A 17,341-nucleotide genomic window follows, 5' to 3' on the forward strand; every position below is an offset into this window, starting at 1 on the left:
GTCTCTAATATGGTCATACATTGGGCAGGAGGTTAGGAAGTGCAGCTCAGTTTCCACCTCATTTTGTGGGCAGTGGGTCTTCTCTTGAGAGCCAAGTCTGCCTACGGCGGCCTTTCTCAACAGCAAGGCTATGTTCACTGAGTCTGTACATAGTCAAAGCTTTCCTTAAGTTTGGGTCAGTCACAGTGGTCAGGTATTCTTCCACTGTGTGCTCTCTTTTTAGGGCCAAATAGCATTCTAGTTTTCTCAGTTTTTTTGTTCATTCTTTGCAATGTGTCAAGTAATTATCTGTTTGTTTTCTCATGATTTGGTTGGGTCTAATTGTGTTGCTGTACAGGTGCTCTATGGGGTGTGTTTGTGTTTGTGAACAGAGCCCCAGGACCAGCTTGCTTAGGGGACTCTTCTCCAGGTTCATCTCTCTGTAGGTGATGGCTTTGTTATGGAAGGTTTGGGAATCGCTTCCTTCTAGGTGGTTGTAGAATTGAACGGCTCTTTTCTGGATTTTGATCATTAGCGGGTATCGGCCTAATTCTGCTCCGCGTGCATTATTTGTTGTTCTACGTTGTACACGGAGGATATTTTTGCAGAATTCTGCATGCAGAGTCTCAATTCAGTGTTTGTCCCATTTTGTGAATTCTTGGTTGGTGAGCGGACCCCAGACTTCACAACCATAAAGGGCAATGGGTCCTTTAACTGATTCAAGTATTTTTAGCCAGATCCTAATTGGTATGTCGAATTTTATGTTCCTTTTGATGGCATTGAATGCCCTTCTTGCCTTGTCTCTCAGATCGCTCACAGCTTTGTGGAAGTTACCTGTGGGGCTGATGTTTAGGCCAAGGTATGTATCGTTTTTTGTGTGCTTTAGGGCAACGGTGTCTAGATGGAATTTGTATCTGTGGTCCTGGCGATTGGACCTTTTTTGGAACACCGTTATTTTGGTCTTATTGAGATTTACTGTAAGGGCCCAGGTCTGGCAGAATCTGTGCAGAAGATCTAGGTGCTGCTGTAGGCCCTCCTTGGTTGGTCTCTCTCTCTCTCTCTCTCTCTCTCTCTCCCCCCCCCCCCCCCCCCTCTCTCTCACACACACACACACACACACACACACACACACACACACACACACACACACACACACACACACACACACACACACACACACACACACACACACATCTGGTCATGTGGGTGGTGGTCACTCCTCTATGGGGTTTAGGAAGGGGGTATATGGAGGCAGGAATAGTACTGGGATGTGCAGCAAACCAGTCTGTGATTGCAGCAGAGTGGTGGAATGCCACATTATCGCACCAGGGACACCTGAGCAGAACATGAACCTTTTTGTACACAAAATGCATTCAATGACCACATTCTTTGAAATCCATGAACTCTTTTCCCGTTCATACTCCACCACCTGCAAAACGATATATTTGCATAATATATCATGTCAGTAGGAATGAGTAAAGAGTTCATGGATTTCTAAGAATGTGGTCATTCAATGCATTTTGTGTGAAAGCAATTAAAAATTATTCACTGTTTGCTCCACATACACTTCTGTTTCACTGACTGTGAGAAGAGTTTGGACTATGTGACTTCACTTTTGACCAATGCATGAAACTGAAACATTTGAAAAAAACTGTATTGCAACAAAAGAGGGCAAATCACTGTGTATGTAAAACATTTGTCTCTTTTCTTTATCCCTTGGTAGGTCCCTGTTTCAAATGCAGTAGTTCATAAATGATGGAATTGGTGAAGGATGACCTATCACAAAACTCATAGCCGTTCATGAGAAAGATCAATATCATCTTCACAACCTACTTTGTTTAAAAAAAATATGAGGAGTTCAATTCATTTGAGGTGGATATAAAAGCAACTATGGGTCAGTATAACGTTGATGGGTCAACTGACTATGGGTCAGTTGTGCTAGTTTGAAAGTCATGAATCATGGTCAAGAGTTGTGACGCTTTCGTTCGCTCAGATGTCAAGTGCTCCTACCGAACGCTCACCAAGGAGGATACAAAATTAACTGGACTGAATTTGAAGCTAATCCAACTGGGGAGCACTCTCACGCCCCTGCCATTTAAAAGGAAAGCATTGCCCCGCTTAGCCGACACCTTTCACTTTCAAGCAGGGGCGAAAATCTGACATCAACTTTGGAGGGGACAATTACATTACATTTTCTCAAGAGCAATTCTTGAGGGGGACACCAAAAGTAGTGCTGTAACACATAGCCTACGTTGTAATATGTTAAATGTATATTGAGGAACCATAATTACTACTACTGGATAATTGATAGGTACAGTAGTTAACAGAAGGGTTGTCCCAACTTGTTCAAATGTTTAAATCATCATAATACTACTACTAATAATAGTTATAGCAGTGTTCCTTATCAGTCCAGTATGTCTGCAGGTATTTGTATTTACAACCAGCAATACCAAGAAAGGCCAGTAGGTGGCAATGGTACTGTACACTGTATGGGTGCAGTTTTTGTAAATACAATGAACATGGTGTGATCTCGTCTAAAATAATCTCCATTGAGTAACATCACAAAGTTGTTCTCCGTATTGAATTGACCTTTTAATTGTACTTTTTCAGATACATTTATAAAGTCATTAAATATGTGCCACTGGCCTGAGTCTACTACAATAGCTTTACAAGAACAAAAAGCTAAAAATAAGTACAGTTCTATAACTACTTCAATGAATAACCCAAATAAATCAACCAAAATATCCTTCAGTCTGTATCTCAACTCTTCAAACAGCAGCTATGGACAAGTATGTCACACAAAGTATGCAATTTTAAATAAAATAACATGAAATAAATAATTAGTAAGTGTACTGCCATGTACTAAAAACTGAAAACTACTAAACAAAAGAACAAATATCATACTATACACCAGGGGTTCTCAAACAGGGGTCCATGGAGCCCTAGGGGTACCTGGTGTAATTGCAAGGGGTCCGTGAAATAAAAAAGTGTAATGAACGTATTCAGTACCACAAGGTTTCCAGTAACTTTACATATAATATAGAGGGGGTGGAGGTCCCTGAGGACCGCTCAAAACCTTGCCTGCCTTGCCTCAAAATATGCAGGGGTTCTAGTACCCCTCACTGCTATACACACTACTGAACAAAAGAACCGAACATATGTTTGCGGGTTTCAATGGATCCAACAAATTGCTGGCAGATATTTTCCCTCTTGAGACTGTCCAGCCTGTCTTTATGTACATTACAGACAACTACGCCGTTCAGTCTCTCTTGGCCCATGCTAGCTCGTAGCCAAGTCTTTAACCTGCGGAGTGCACTGAAACTCCTCTCAGCCTCACATGAAGACACTGGCACCACAAACAAAATTCTGATCAGCACCTCAACTTGGTCAAACAACCCCCGCACCTCCACTGGAAGCCTCCTGAGGACCTCTGCTGCCTCTCCACTGCTGCTACAGGGGTATTTGTTGTGAAAGAGAGGGATCTGCACTGAAAGAGAATCTATGTTCAGCTCTGGGTACTGATCTAGAGACTCATCCAACTCCCCCGTGAGAAGCGCTCTTTCCAACTTTTGCAGGACGTTTAGACTGTGCTGGTCAAAACGGTTGCCAAACTGAACCTCCACACCATCCAACACTTAAAAAAATTCTGCCCTATAGTGATCCACTGCTTTGCCAGCAAATCGTCTTGAGTGCGTCTCAATGGATTCAATGGATTCAATAGAGTCAATCAATGTTGTTGCTTTCTCATACAGTGCAAGGTAGCTTTCGTCATTTCTCTTGCCCCTAAGAGATGACCGCACACACTCGACTGCAGCCTGCATACCAGAGACAGTCTGAGTTTTCTTCTGCAGTGAAATGTTTAGACATTCAAGCTCTCCAAGAACAGCAGAGGCAAGTGTGAGGCCCAACACAGTCTTACCTTTGCTGAAGTGCTCGAATAAGCCACTGGCAGTTGAAGCTGTCTTGGATGCAGTTTTTGCCATCTCCTCTAGGCTGCTTAGTACCCGCTCATACTGCCCTAGCACAGCTCTAATAGCAGTATTCCGCACAGTCCACCTCGTTGGACATAGGGGTTTCAGGGTGGTCAGATTTGTATCTTTGGACGTGGCAATTGATTCAAACATGCTCTTAATCTTTCCTGACTGGCCATAGAGGACACCTAACTGATGGACCCAAGAAAGGGAATCCCGGATCAGTGGGGAGGCTGTGCAGCCAGCCTGTGTAATCAGATTTACACAGTGTGCTCCACAATGCACATAGAGGGCTAATGGCTGCTGCCTCCTCACAATTGCCTGTGCACCTGTGTATTTTCCTGCCATGTTTGAGGCACCATCGTAACTCTGCCCACGTAAGCCAGACATGGGCAAATTGAGCCTCAACAACACATCAGTTGCCACTTTCGCAATGCCCTCGCCTGTTGTCTCCGACACCCTGTATAGCCCAATAAACTCCTCGTGAGGGACAAGGTCATGGTCAACATAACGCAGGCAGACACTCTCCTGTTCAGCACCAGAGACATCTTGAGTACCATCAACAATTACTGAAAATTGTACAATCGGAAGAGACCTAATCTCAGCTGCAATGCCTTGAATGACTGTATTGGCCATGATGTTCAGAATTTCATTCTGTGCTTTGGGGCCTGTGTACATTGTGGTACGCTCTGTTAACCACTTCAGTAAAATGGGATCATCCTCTTCTGGCCTAAGTTTCAAAAGCTGGTATAAATTCCCACTGTCATCCGTGTGGCCTCTAAAGGCTTGTCCCTGTCTTACTACATGCCGCACCGAACTAACAATTTTCATCAAGCAATGCCTTGCGTCCTCCTGTTGTTTACCCCACGCGCTGGATAACTGGGCACTGATTGGATTTAGCTGGTGTGCTGTTACAGTTACAAAGTGGCGGTGGGTTTGGCAGTTTTGATGTGCTGTGAATTTTTCAATGGCTTTTCTCCAGTTCCTAAATCCTGCACTAATGAAGGCAGCATCTGCTCTTTGGCCAAAAGATGGCTGGCTTGAAAACCCTTGGCTACAGTGAAAACACAACACTCCTTTTATTGATGGGTTATAATGAAGCCAGGGGAAATCGTGAAACCATCTCTCTTGAAACGTCAACACTCTGTTGGCAAGAGTTTGCGGTTCTATAAATTGTGGGTGTGGCTGATATGGTTTTGTGCCATCACTGAGGTAACTGGACAATGCTGTGCCACTGTCCCCTATACTGGTGCTGCTGGCAACAAGGGTGACACCTGGTCCTGCCGTGGCTGTGACACTGTCCTCTGAAGTCTCTCTCCCTGGCTCTTTCCCTTTCACCACCCTCACTGACTCACAGTCTGTCTCCTAGAAAAGAAATAAGGTGTTTGCCGTACTCCTAACTACCGGTACTGTTAATGTCGCGACAGTTCGTTTCTGGTAATAGAACAAAATAGTCATCACATAGTAACTTCTGATTTAGCTGTACTTTAATTAATGCAAACACGTGTTTAAAAAAGTTTTAAAAAATGTGAACCTTTCATAATGTTGCCAAACAAAGACTCAAACTTACCTGAGACTCCCTGTCTCTGCCAGTCTGTCCCTTCATATCTGTCGCCAACTCTGCTGTCCGTGTGCCATCTGTTGCCTGCTCTGCCTAATGACATCAATGTGAAACATTTCTATTAGCATTTCACTTCTTTCTTATGAACATTTTATCAACTAGTCTTTGAGATATTAGGCTACTAGGGTTCTTAATTTGTGTTTTGGTGTACTGAAAAATACTCTGATGTCCGTCTTTTTTCTTTTTTCTGCCATTTTTCTACCTGGCTGGCTGGCTACACACACACACACACACACACACAGTGTGTAGGTTATTTACAGTAGGAGATGGGTTTCTATCATCTTCAATCATTCTATATGGACTTCGATCTAAAAGGTAGCTAGCAAATGTGAAACGGATTAAAATGACAAGAGTTGACAGCTGTATGAGTTCATCATTTACACAACATATGCTGCATCCTTTTGTAATTTTAATCGTTTGTTTCATATTGGCTGGCTTCCAACAATAGCTGAATTTGCAAAGCTAGTGAGCACCAATTCCGTTTCAGTGGTGTTTGCTATAATCTTTTCTACCCGGGTTAAATAAAGTTGAAATAAAATAAATAAATAAAGTTCCCTTGCGACAATTTAGCTTTTGCAACGAGACCATTAAATATATTTAAGACAATGGTAAGAAGATAGTGTAGTTCTGTTCAGTTTGGACTTCAGTTTATCGCTAACCTTATCATGCTGATCTTGGAATAAATTGACTATAGCAAAGATTCCATCTTTGACGAGGCCACATAAATGGAATAGGTACTAGCTAGCTTAATAGTTAATATTTGCCCGCTAGCGCTGCATATTCAGCTAGTAGTGTGTGTGCGCGAATGTCTGGATGAACCTCACGTCAGTTACGTTCATTGAGTGCCTTTCAGACAGTAGATACGACCTCTCTGTTACCGAGCAAGCTAAGGAACTGGCAGTGGATCAAACCATTGTGAGGCAAAGGGTGGGGGTGTTGCAATCTATTGAAACTTAAAAACGCGCTATTAAGTGTCTATAATCAGCACAATTGCTTTCATTGCGTATTATGAATATTATTTAAATTACATAGTTATGTTTCAGTGATATATTGGGGGGGACAAATCATATTTTTCCCAGGATGGGGGGGGTCGCGTCCCCCCCGTCCCCCCCGGGATTTCCGCCCCTGCTTTCAAGCAGCACTTCATTTACTGCAAGACATTTTAAATCTCTAGCCCGCATTTTGATTTGTGCCCTGGTCCTATAAGAGCTCTTTGTTACTTCCCACGAGTCGGGTTGTGACAAAAAACTCACGCTCATTCTTATGTTTAATAAATGTATCGTATAGTGTGTGTGTGTGTGTGTGTGTGTGAGTGTGTGTGTGTGAAGCAGGCTTACAATGATGGCAAAAAACAACATTTGAGAGTGCGCTGACCCTGGTGCGCAGCTGGAGGTTGAATGTTAAAAAAGAACTCCCGAGAGTGGGATTTTTTTTTTTGATAGCCAAGTCAGTTACGACAATCTATCAGGGAACAGCGGGTTAACTGCCTTGCTCAAGGGCAGAACGACAGAGTATAACTTTGTTCGCTCTGGGCCACGAACCTGCAACCTGTGAGTTACCGAAGCGAGGCTCGAACCACTAGGCTACCTGCCGCCCCGATACAAATCGTCGTATATACTCATTAAGTAGTTCACATACAGTATGTTAGCATGGGTATTTGAACACTGCTCAGGTGTCTTCAAGTATCTCTTCTTTTGTAGCCAGCGTTACAAGCTGGCTAACGAGGAAATGAATCAACAACTTCAGTGCTCGTGAAACTTCGGCGGTAGAATTTTGTTTGAACGTCTACCAGTCTTGTTCAGTACATTACAATACATACGGGTATTTCAAGCACACAGGTAAAAACACTGGAGTTGCAGTAATTAACATTTACCAACAGATGGCATCAATATGCCATCTTACACCAATAACAAATTTGTGCACCAAACATTTTTTTGTTGACAAAATGTTAAGACAAATTGGGTGAAATTGAGGTATGTAAAGCCAGGGTTTTGCCCATAATAAAAAAGGAAAGTCTGTATTTTCCAAGTGATTAGTTTGCCGCCAACATCCGGTTAAAGTTTTGACAAAATCGATGGCTACAAATTCATTGCATACGAAAAGTGTCATGTTCTGTGCGTCTTGACGTTTGGTATGTAGTAATATGTCGACATATGCAGGCTTTCTAAGTGGCTCGTTGGATTAGTGGTGTGCTTGTCGTTTTGGGTGCGAGAGGTCCCGGGTTCAAATCTTTTGCCACCTTGGTCCTCACATTCTTTTCAACATTTTCAGTATGTTTGTAGCAAGGACAATGATCCTAAACTTTTCTTCCCTCGAACATTCACATCGTCTGTCCATAAATTCATCTTGATCTGGAATGTGTTTTTATAGGTTGCTTTACTGATTATGTTGCCAGCTCTGACCTCTAAGACTGAAAGTAGGCCTAATGACGCTTGAGAATAAATGTCTAGTCTCAGAAATAACACAGGGATGGATCTAACCTCACGTTTAGCTTTTTCCAAATGTTGATGAAAAAAAATGTACAGGTTACTTGCTGTATTGTAGCCCAATGAATGACTGTTGTTATACTGATCTCTTCTGGCCTTCTTCAGTACTGCAATCGTGTGCAGTTAAACAAATACACTGTAGGCCTAATCTGCCCTACCAAGCAAAAAGGCAGTAACTGCTCATTTGGTCGAAAATGAGTTCATGTCATTTTTGCAACCGTAAATACATGCTTAAATATGTGGACAAATATCCTGTCTCTATTGTATTGTGTTTTGGAGAAAATGGGGGTCATGTTAGCAGTAACCGCATAAAGTTACTGTGGAACCAAGGTAAATAAAAGCCATTTTTCTCAGTTCCACGCTATGAGCAGTTACTCCCTTTCTGCTTGGTAAATGCCTGCTGCTGGTCCATTACACCTTACATCAATCAATCAATCAATCAATCAATCAATCAATCAATCAATCAATCAATCAATCAATCAAATGTATTTATAAAACCCATTTTACATCAACCAATGTCAAAAAGTGCTTTACAGAAACCCAGCCTAAAGCCCCAAACAGCAAGCAATGCAGATGTAGAAGCACATGTCATGCTATTGTCAGCTCTAACCTCAGTGTGTGCATTGATTTTTCTTGGTGTGCTTCTCCAACTTGCTCTAAATCTAGATGCTTCTCCAATCATGGTATTGGGGTTTGTTTTCAGATTGGCTTTCTGTCATGTCTTAGTGCTTTTATCATGTCTCCTGTCTTGTTCATCATTGCTCAGTGTTTACTATGGAATCAGGGGGAAATGCAAGAAATATGCTTCAGAGAAACACAACAACGAGGCACATTCATAAGGAACGTTTTGATAAAGAGGAGGATTACCAAGATTTTCCAGTCCCTTATCTTTTGCCTGTGTTGTGTATTGCTGAGCTCTACCCAGCCCACCTCAGAAACGGGCACAATGGCTCTGTCAAAAGGGAAATAAACAATACAAATGAACAGTAAACATTACACTCACAGAAGTTACAAAAGAATAAAGACATTACAAATGTCATATTATGTATATATACAGTGTTGTAACTATGTACAAATGGTTAAAGTACAAAAGGGGAAATAAATAAGCATTTCTATGGGTTGTATTTACAATGGTGTTTGTTCTTCACTGGTTGACCTTTCCTTGTGGCAACAGGTCACAAATCTTGCTGCTGTGATGGCAAACTGTGGTATTTCACCCAGTAGATATGGGAGTTTATCAAAATCGGGATTGTTTTCAAATTCTTTGTGGATCTGTGTAATCGGAGGGAAATATGTGTCTCTAATATGGTCATACATTGGGCAGGAGGTTAGGAAGTGCAGCTCAGTTTCCACCTCATTTTGTGGGCAGTGGGTCTTCTCTTGAGAGCCAAGTCTGCCTAGGGCGGCCTTTCTCAACAGCAAGGCTATGTTCACTGAGTCTGTACATAGTCAAAGCTTTCCTTAAGTTTGGGTCAGTCACAGTGGTCAGGTATTCTTCCACTGTGTGCTCTCTTTTTAGGGCCAAATAGCATTCTAGTTTTCTCAGTTTTTTTGTTCATTCTTTGCAATGTGTCAAGTAATTATCTGTTTGTTTTCTCATGATTTGGTTGGGTCTAATTGTGTTGCTGTACAGGTGCTCTATGGGGTGTGTTTGTGTTTGTGAACAGAGCCCCAGGACCAGCTTGCTTAGGGGACTCTTCTCCAGGTTCATCTCTCTGTAGGTGATGGCTTTGTTATGGAAGGTTTGTGAATCTTTTCCTTCTAGGTGGTTGTAGAATTGAACGGCTCTTTTCTGGATTTTGATCATTAGCGGGTATCGGCCTAATTCTGCTCTGCGTGCATTATTTGTTGTTCTACGTTGTACACGGAGGATATTTTTGCAGAATTCTGCATGCAGAGTCTCAATTCAGTGTTTGTCCCATTTTGTGAATTCTTGGTTGGTGAGCGGACCCCAGACTTCACAACCATAAAGGGCAATGGGTCCTTTAACTGATTGAAGTATTTTTAGCCAGATCCTAATTGGTATGTCGAATTTTATGTTCCTTTTGATGGCATAGAATGCCCTTCTTGCCTTGTCTCTCAGATCGCTCACAGCTTTGTGGAAGTTACCTGTGGGGCTGATGTTTAGGCCAAGGTATGTATCGTTTTTTGTGTGCTTTAGGGCAACGGTGTCTAGATGGAATTTGTATTTGTGGTCCTGGCGATTGGACCTTTTTTGGAACACCGTTATTTTGGTCTTATTGAGATTTACTGTAAGGGCCCAGGTCTGGCAGAATCTGTGCAGAAGATCTAGGTGCTGCTGTAGGCCCTCCTTGGTTGGTCTCTCTCTCTCTCTCTCTCTCTCTCTCTCTCTCTCTCTCTCTCTCTCTCTCTCCTCTCGCTCTCTCTCTCTCTCTCTCTCTCTCTCTCTCTCTCTCTCTCTCTCTCTCTCTCTCACACACACACACACACACACACACACACCCACACACACACACACACACACACACACACCACACACACACACACACACATCTGGTCATGTGGGTGGTGGTCACTCCTCTATGGGGTTTAGGAAGGGGGTATATGGAGGCAGGAATAGTACTGGGATGTGCAGCAAACCAGTCTGTGATTGCAGCAGAGTGGTGGAATGCCACATTATCGCACCAGGGACACCTGAGCAGAACATGAACCTTTTTGTACACAAAATGCATTCAATGACCACATTCTTTGAAATCCATGAACTCTTTTCCCGTTCATACTCCACCACCTGCAAAACGATATATTTGCATAATATATCATGTCAGTAGGAATGAGTAAAGAGTTCATGGATTTCTAAGAATGTGGTCATTCAATGCATTTTGTGTGAAAGCAATTAAAAATTATTCACTGTTTGCTCCACATACACTTCTGTTTCACTGACTGTGAGAAGAGTTTGGACTATGTGACTTCACTTTTGACCAATGCATGAAACTGAAACATTTGAAAAAAACTGTATTGCAACAAAAGAGGGCAAATCACTGTGTATGTAAAACATTTGTCTCTTTTCTTTATCCCTTGGTAGGTCCCTGTTTCAAATGCAGTAGTTCATAAATGATGGAATTGGTGAAGGATGACCTATCACAAAACTCATAGCCGTTCATGAGAAAGATCAATATCATCTTCACAACCTACTTTGTTTCAAAAAAATATGAGGAGTTCAATTCATTTGAGGTGGATATAAAAGCAACTATGGGTCAGTATAACGTTGATGGGTCAACTGACTATGGGTCAGTTGTGCTAGTTTGAAAGTCATGAATCATGGTCAAGAGTTGTGACGCTTTCGTTCGCTCAGATGTCAAGTGCTCCTACCGAACGCTCACCAAGGAGGATACAAAATTAACTGGACTGAATTTGAAGCTAATCCAACTGGGGAGCACTCTCACGCCCCTGCCATTTAAAAGGAAAGCATTGCCCCGCTTAGCCGACACCTTTCACTTTCAAGCAGGGGCGAAAATCTGACATCAACTTTGGAGGGGACAATTACATTACATTTTCTCAAGAGCAATTCTTGAGGGGGACACCAAAAGTAGTGCTGTAACACATAGCCTAAGTTGTAATATGTTAAATGTATATTGAGGAACCATAATTACTACTACTGGATAATTGATAGGTACAGTAGTTAACAGAAGGGTTGTCCCAACTTGTTCAAATGTTTAAATCATCATAATACTACTACTAATAATAGTTATAGCAGTGTTCCTTATCAGTCCAGTATGTCTGCAGGTATTTGTATTTACAACCAGCAATACCAAGAAAGGCCAGTAGGTGGCAATGGTACTGTACACTGTATGGGTGCAGTTTTCGTAAATACAATGAACATGGTGTGATCTCGTCTAAAATAATCTCCATTGAGTAACATCACAAAGTTGTTCTCCGTATTGAATTGACCTTTTAATTGTACTTTTTCAGATACATTTATAAAGTCATTAAATATGTGCCACTGGCCTGAGTCTACTAAAATAGCTTTACAAGAACAAAAAGCTAAAAATAAGTACAGTTCTATAACTACTTCAATGAATAACCCAAATAAATCAACCAAAATATCCTTCAGTCTGTATCTCAACTCTTCAAACAGCAGCTATGGACAAGTATGTCACACAAAGTATGCAATTTTAAATAAAATAACATGAAATAAATAATTAGTAAGTGTACTGCCATGTACTAAAAACTGAAAACTACTAAACAAAAGAACAAATATCATACTATACACCAGGGGTTCTCAAACAGGGGTCCATGGAGCCCTAGGGGTACCTGGTGTAATTGCAAGGGGTCCGTGAAATAAAAAAGTGTAATGAACGTATTCAGTACCACAAGGTTTCCAGTAACTTTACATATAATATAGAGGGGGTGGAGGTCCCTGAGGACCGCTCAAAACCTTGCCTGCCTTGCCTCAAAATATGCAGGGGTTCTAGTACCCCTCACTGCTATACACACTACTGAACAAAAGAACCGAACATATGTTTGCGGGTTTCAATGGATCCAACAAATTGCTGGCAGATATTTTCCCTCTTGAGACTGTCCAGCCTGTCTTTATGTACATTACAGACAACTACGCCGTTCAGTCTCTCTTGGCCCATGCTAGCTCGTAGCCAAGTCTTTAACCTGCGGAGTGCACTGAAACTCCTCTCAGCCTCACATGAAGACACTGGCACCACAAACAAAATTCTGATCAGCACCTCAACTTGGTCAAACAACCCCCGCACCTCCACTGGAAGCCTCCTGAGGACCTCTGCTGCCTCTCCACTGCTGCTACAGGGGTATTTGTTGTGAAAGAGAGGGATCTGCACTGAAAGAGAATCTATGTTCAGCTCTGGGTACTGATCTAGAGACTCATCCAACTCCCCCGTGAGAAGCGCTCTTTCCAACTTTTGCAGGACGTTTAGACTGTGCTGGTCAAAACGGTTGCCAAACTGAACCTCCACACCATCCAACACTTAAAAAAATTCTGCCCTATAGTGATCCACTGCTTTGCCAGCAAATCGTCTTGAGTGCGTCTCAATGGATTCAATGGATTCAATAGAGTCAATCAATGTTGTTGCTTTCTCATACAGTGCAAGGTAGCTTTCGTCATTTCTCTTGCCCCTAAGAGATGACCGCACACACTCGACTGCAGCCTGCATACCAGAGACAGTCTGAGTTTTCTTCTGCAGTGAAATGTTTAGACATTCAAGCTCTCCAAGAACAGCAGAGGCAAGTGTGAGGCCCAACACAGTCTTACCTTTGCTGAAGTGCTCGAATAAGCCACTGGCAGTTGAAGCTGTCTTGGATGCAGTTTTTGCCATCTCCTCTAGGCTGCTTAGTACCCGCTCATACTGCCCTAGCACAGCTCTAATAGCAGTATTCCGCACAGTCCACCTCGTTGGACATAGGGGTTTCAGGGTGGTCAGATTTGTATCTTTGGACGTGGCAATTGATTCAAACATGCTCTTAATCTTTCCTGACTGGCCATAGAGGACACCTAACTGATGGACCCAAGAAAGGGAATCCCGGATCAGTGGGGAGGCTGTGCAGCCAGCCTGTGTAATCAGATTTACACAGTGTGCTCCACAATGCACATAGAGGGCTAATGGCTGCTGCCTCCTCACAATTGCCTGTGCACCTGTGTATTTTCCTGCCATGTTTGAGGCACCATCGTAACTCTGCCCACGTAAGCCAGACATGGGCAAATTGAGCCTCAACAACACATCAGTTGCCACTTTCGCAATGCCCTCGCCTGTTGTCTCCGACACCCTGTATAGCCCAATAAACTCCTCGTGAGGGACAAGGTCATGGTCAACATAACGCAGGCAGACACTCTCCTGTTCAGCACCAGAGACATCTTGAGTACCATCAACAATTACTGAAAATTGTACAATCGGAAGAGACCTAATCTCAGCTGCAATGCCTTGAATGACTGTATTGGCCATGATGTTCAGAATTTCATTCTGTGCTTTGGGGCCTGTGTACATTGTGGTACGCTCTGTTAACCACTTCAGTAAAATGGGATCATCCTCTTCTGGCCTAAGTTTCAAAAGCTGGTATAAATTCCCACTGTCATCCGTGTGGCCTCTAAAGGCTTGTCCCTGTCTTACTACATGCCGCACCGAACTAACAATTTTCATCAAGCAATGCCTTGCGTCCTCCTGTTGTTTACCCCACGCGCTGGATAACTGGGCACTGATTGGATTTAGCTGGTGTGCTGTTACAGTTACAAAGTGGCGGTGGGTTTGGCAGTTTTGATGTGCTGTGAATTTTTCAATGGCTTTTCTCCAGTTCCTAAATCCTGCACTAATGAAGGCAGCATCTGCTCTTTGGCCAAAAGATGGCTGGCTTGAAAACCCTTGGCTACAGTGAAAACACAACACTCCTTTTATTGATGGGTTATAATGAAGCCAGGGGAAATCGTGAAACCATCTCTCTTGAAACGTCAACACTCTGTTGGCAAGAGTTTGCGGTTCTATAAATTGTGGGTGTGGCTGATATGGTTTTGTGCCATCACTGAGGTAACTGGACAATGCTGTGCCACTGTCCCCTATACTGGTGCTGCTGGCAACAAGGGTGACACCTGGTCCTGCCGTGGCTGTGACACTGTCCTCTGAAGTCTCTCTCCCTGGCTCTTTCCCTTTCACCACCCTCACTGACTCACAGTCTGTCTCCTAGAAAAGAAATAAGGTGTTTGCCGTACTCCTAACTACCGGTACTGTTAATGTCGCGACAGTTCGTTTCTGGTAATAGAACAAAATAGTCATCACATAGTAACTTCTGATTTAGCTGTACTTTAATTAATGCAAACACGTGTTTAAAAAAGTTTTAAAAAATGTGAACCTTTCATAATGTTGCCAAACAAAGACTCAAACTTACCTGAGACAAACTGTCTCTGCCAGTCTGTCCCTTCATATCTGTCGCCAACTCTGCTGTCCGTGTGCCATCTGTTGCCTGCTCTGCCTAATGACATCAATGTGAAACATTTCTATTAGCATTTCACTTCTTTCTTATGAACATTTTATCAACTAGTCTTTGAGATATTAGGCTACTAGGGTTCTTAATTTGTGTTTTGGTGTACTGAAAAATACTCTGATGTCCGTCTTTTTTCTGCCATTTTTCTACCTGGCTGGCTGGCTGGCTACACACACACACACACACACACACACACACACAGTGTGTAGGTTATTTACAGTAGGAGATGGGTTTCTATCATCTTCAATCATTCTATATGGACTTCGATCTAAAAGGTAGCTAGCAAATGTGAAACGGATTAAAATGACAAGAGTTGACAGCTGTATGAGTTCATCATTTACACAACATATGCTGCATCCTTTTGTAATTTTAATCGTTTGTTTCATATTGGCTGGCTTCCAACAATAGCTGAATTTGCAAAGCTAGTGAGCACCAATTCCGTTTCAGTGGTGTTTGCTATAATCTTTTCTACCCGGGTTAAATAAAGTTGAAATAAAATAAATAAATAAAGTTCCCTTGCGACAATTTAGCTTTTGCAACGAGACCATTAAATATATTTAAGACAATGGTAAGAAGATAGTGTAGTTCTGTTCAGTTTGGACTTCAGTTTATCGCTAACCTTATCATGCTGATCTTGGAATAAATTGACTATAGCAAAGATTCCATCTTTGACGAGGCCACATAAATGGAATAGGTACTAGCTAGCTTAATAGTTAATATTTGCCCGCTAGCGCTGCATATTCAGCTAGTAGTGTGTGTGCGCGAATGTCTGGATGAACCTCACGTCAGTTACGTTCATTGAGTGCCTTTCAGACAGTAGATACGACCTCTCTGTTACGGAGCAAGCTAAGGAACTGGCAGTGGATCAAACCATTGTGAGGCAAAGGGTGGGGGTGTCGCAATCTATTGAAACTTAAAAATGCGCTATTAAGTGTCTATAATCAGCACAATTGCTTTCATTGCGTATTATTAATATTATTTAAATTACATAGTTATGTTTCAGTGATATATTGGGGGGGACAAATCATATTTTTCCCAGGATGGGGGGGGTCGTGTCCCCCCCGTCCCCCCCGGGATTTCCGCCCCTGCTTTCAAGCAGCACTTCATTTACTGCAAGACATTTTAAATCTCTAGCCCGCATTTTGATTTGTGCCCTGGTCCTATAAGAGCTCTTTGTTACTTCCCACGAGTCGGGTTGTGACAAAAAACTCACGCTCATTCTTATGTTTAATAAATGTATCGTATAGTGTGTGTGTGTGTGTGTGAGTGTGTGTGTGTGAAGCACACACACAATGATGGCAAAAAACAACATTTGAGAGTGCGCTGACCCTGGTGCGCAGCTGGAGGTTGAATGTTAAAAAAGAACTCCCGAGAGTGGGATTTTTTTTTTTGATAGCCAAGTCAGTTACGACAATCTATCAGGGAACAGCGGGTTAACTGCCTTGCTCAAGGGCAGAACGACAGAGTATAACTTTGTTCGCTCTGGGCCACGAACCTGCAACCTGTGAGTTACCGAAGCGAGGCTCGAACCACTAGGCTACCTGCCGCCCCGATACAAATCGTCGTATATACTCATTAAGTAGTTCACATACAGTATGTTAGCATGGGTATTTGAACACTGCTCAGGTGTCTTCAAGTATCTCTTCTTTTGTAGCCAGCGTTACAAGCTGGCTAACGAGGAAATGAATCAACAACTTCAGTGCTCGTGAAACTTCGGCGGTAGAATTTTGTTTGAACGTTAAATGACAAGTAACCAGTCTTGTTCAGTACATTACAATACATACGGGTATTTCAAGCACACAGGTAAAAACACTGGAGTTGCAGTAATTAACATTTACCAACAGATGGCATCAATGTGCCATCTTACACCAATAACAAATTTGTGCACCAAACATTTTTTTGTTGACAAAATGTTAAGACAAATTGGGTGAAATTGAGGTATGTAAAGCCAGGGTTTTGCCCATAATAAAAAAGGAAAGTCTGTATTTTCCAAGTGATTAGTTTGCCGCCAACATCCGGTTAAAGTTTTGACAAAATCGATGGCTACAAATTCATTGCATACGAAAAGTGTCATGTTCTGTGCGTCTTGACTTTTGGTATGTAGTAATATATCGACATATGCAGACTTTCCAAGTGGCTCGTTGGATTAGTGGTGTGCTTGTCGTTTTGGGTGCGAGAGGTCCCGGGTTCAAATCTTTTGCCACCTTGGTCCTCACATTCTTTTCAACATTTTCAGTATGTTTGTAGCAAGGACAATGATCCTAAACTTTTCTTCCCTCGAACATTCACATCGTCTGTCCATAAATTCATCTTGATCTGGAATGTGT

The sequence above is a fragment of the Salmo salar genome, chromosome 14 (genome assembly GCF_965601325.2).
Source record: "Salmo salar chromosome 14, fSalSal1, whole genome shotgun sequence".
Taxonomy (NCBI): Eukaryota; Metazoa; Chordata; class Actinopteri; order Salmoniformes; family Salmonidae; genus Salmo; species Salmo salar.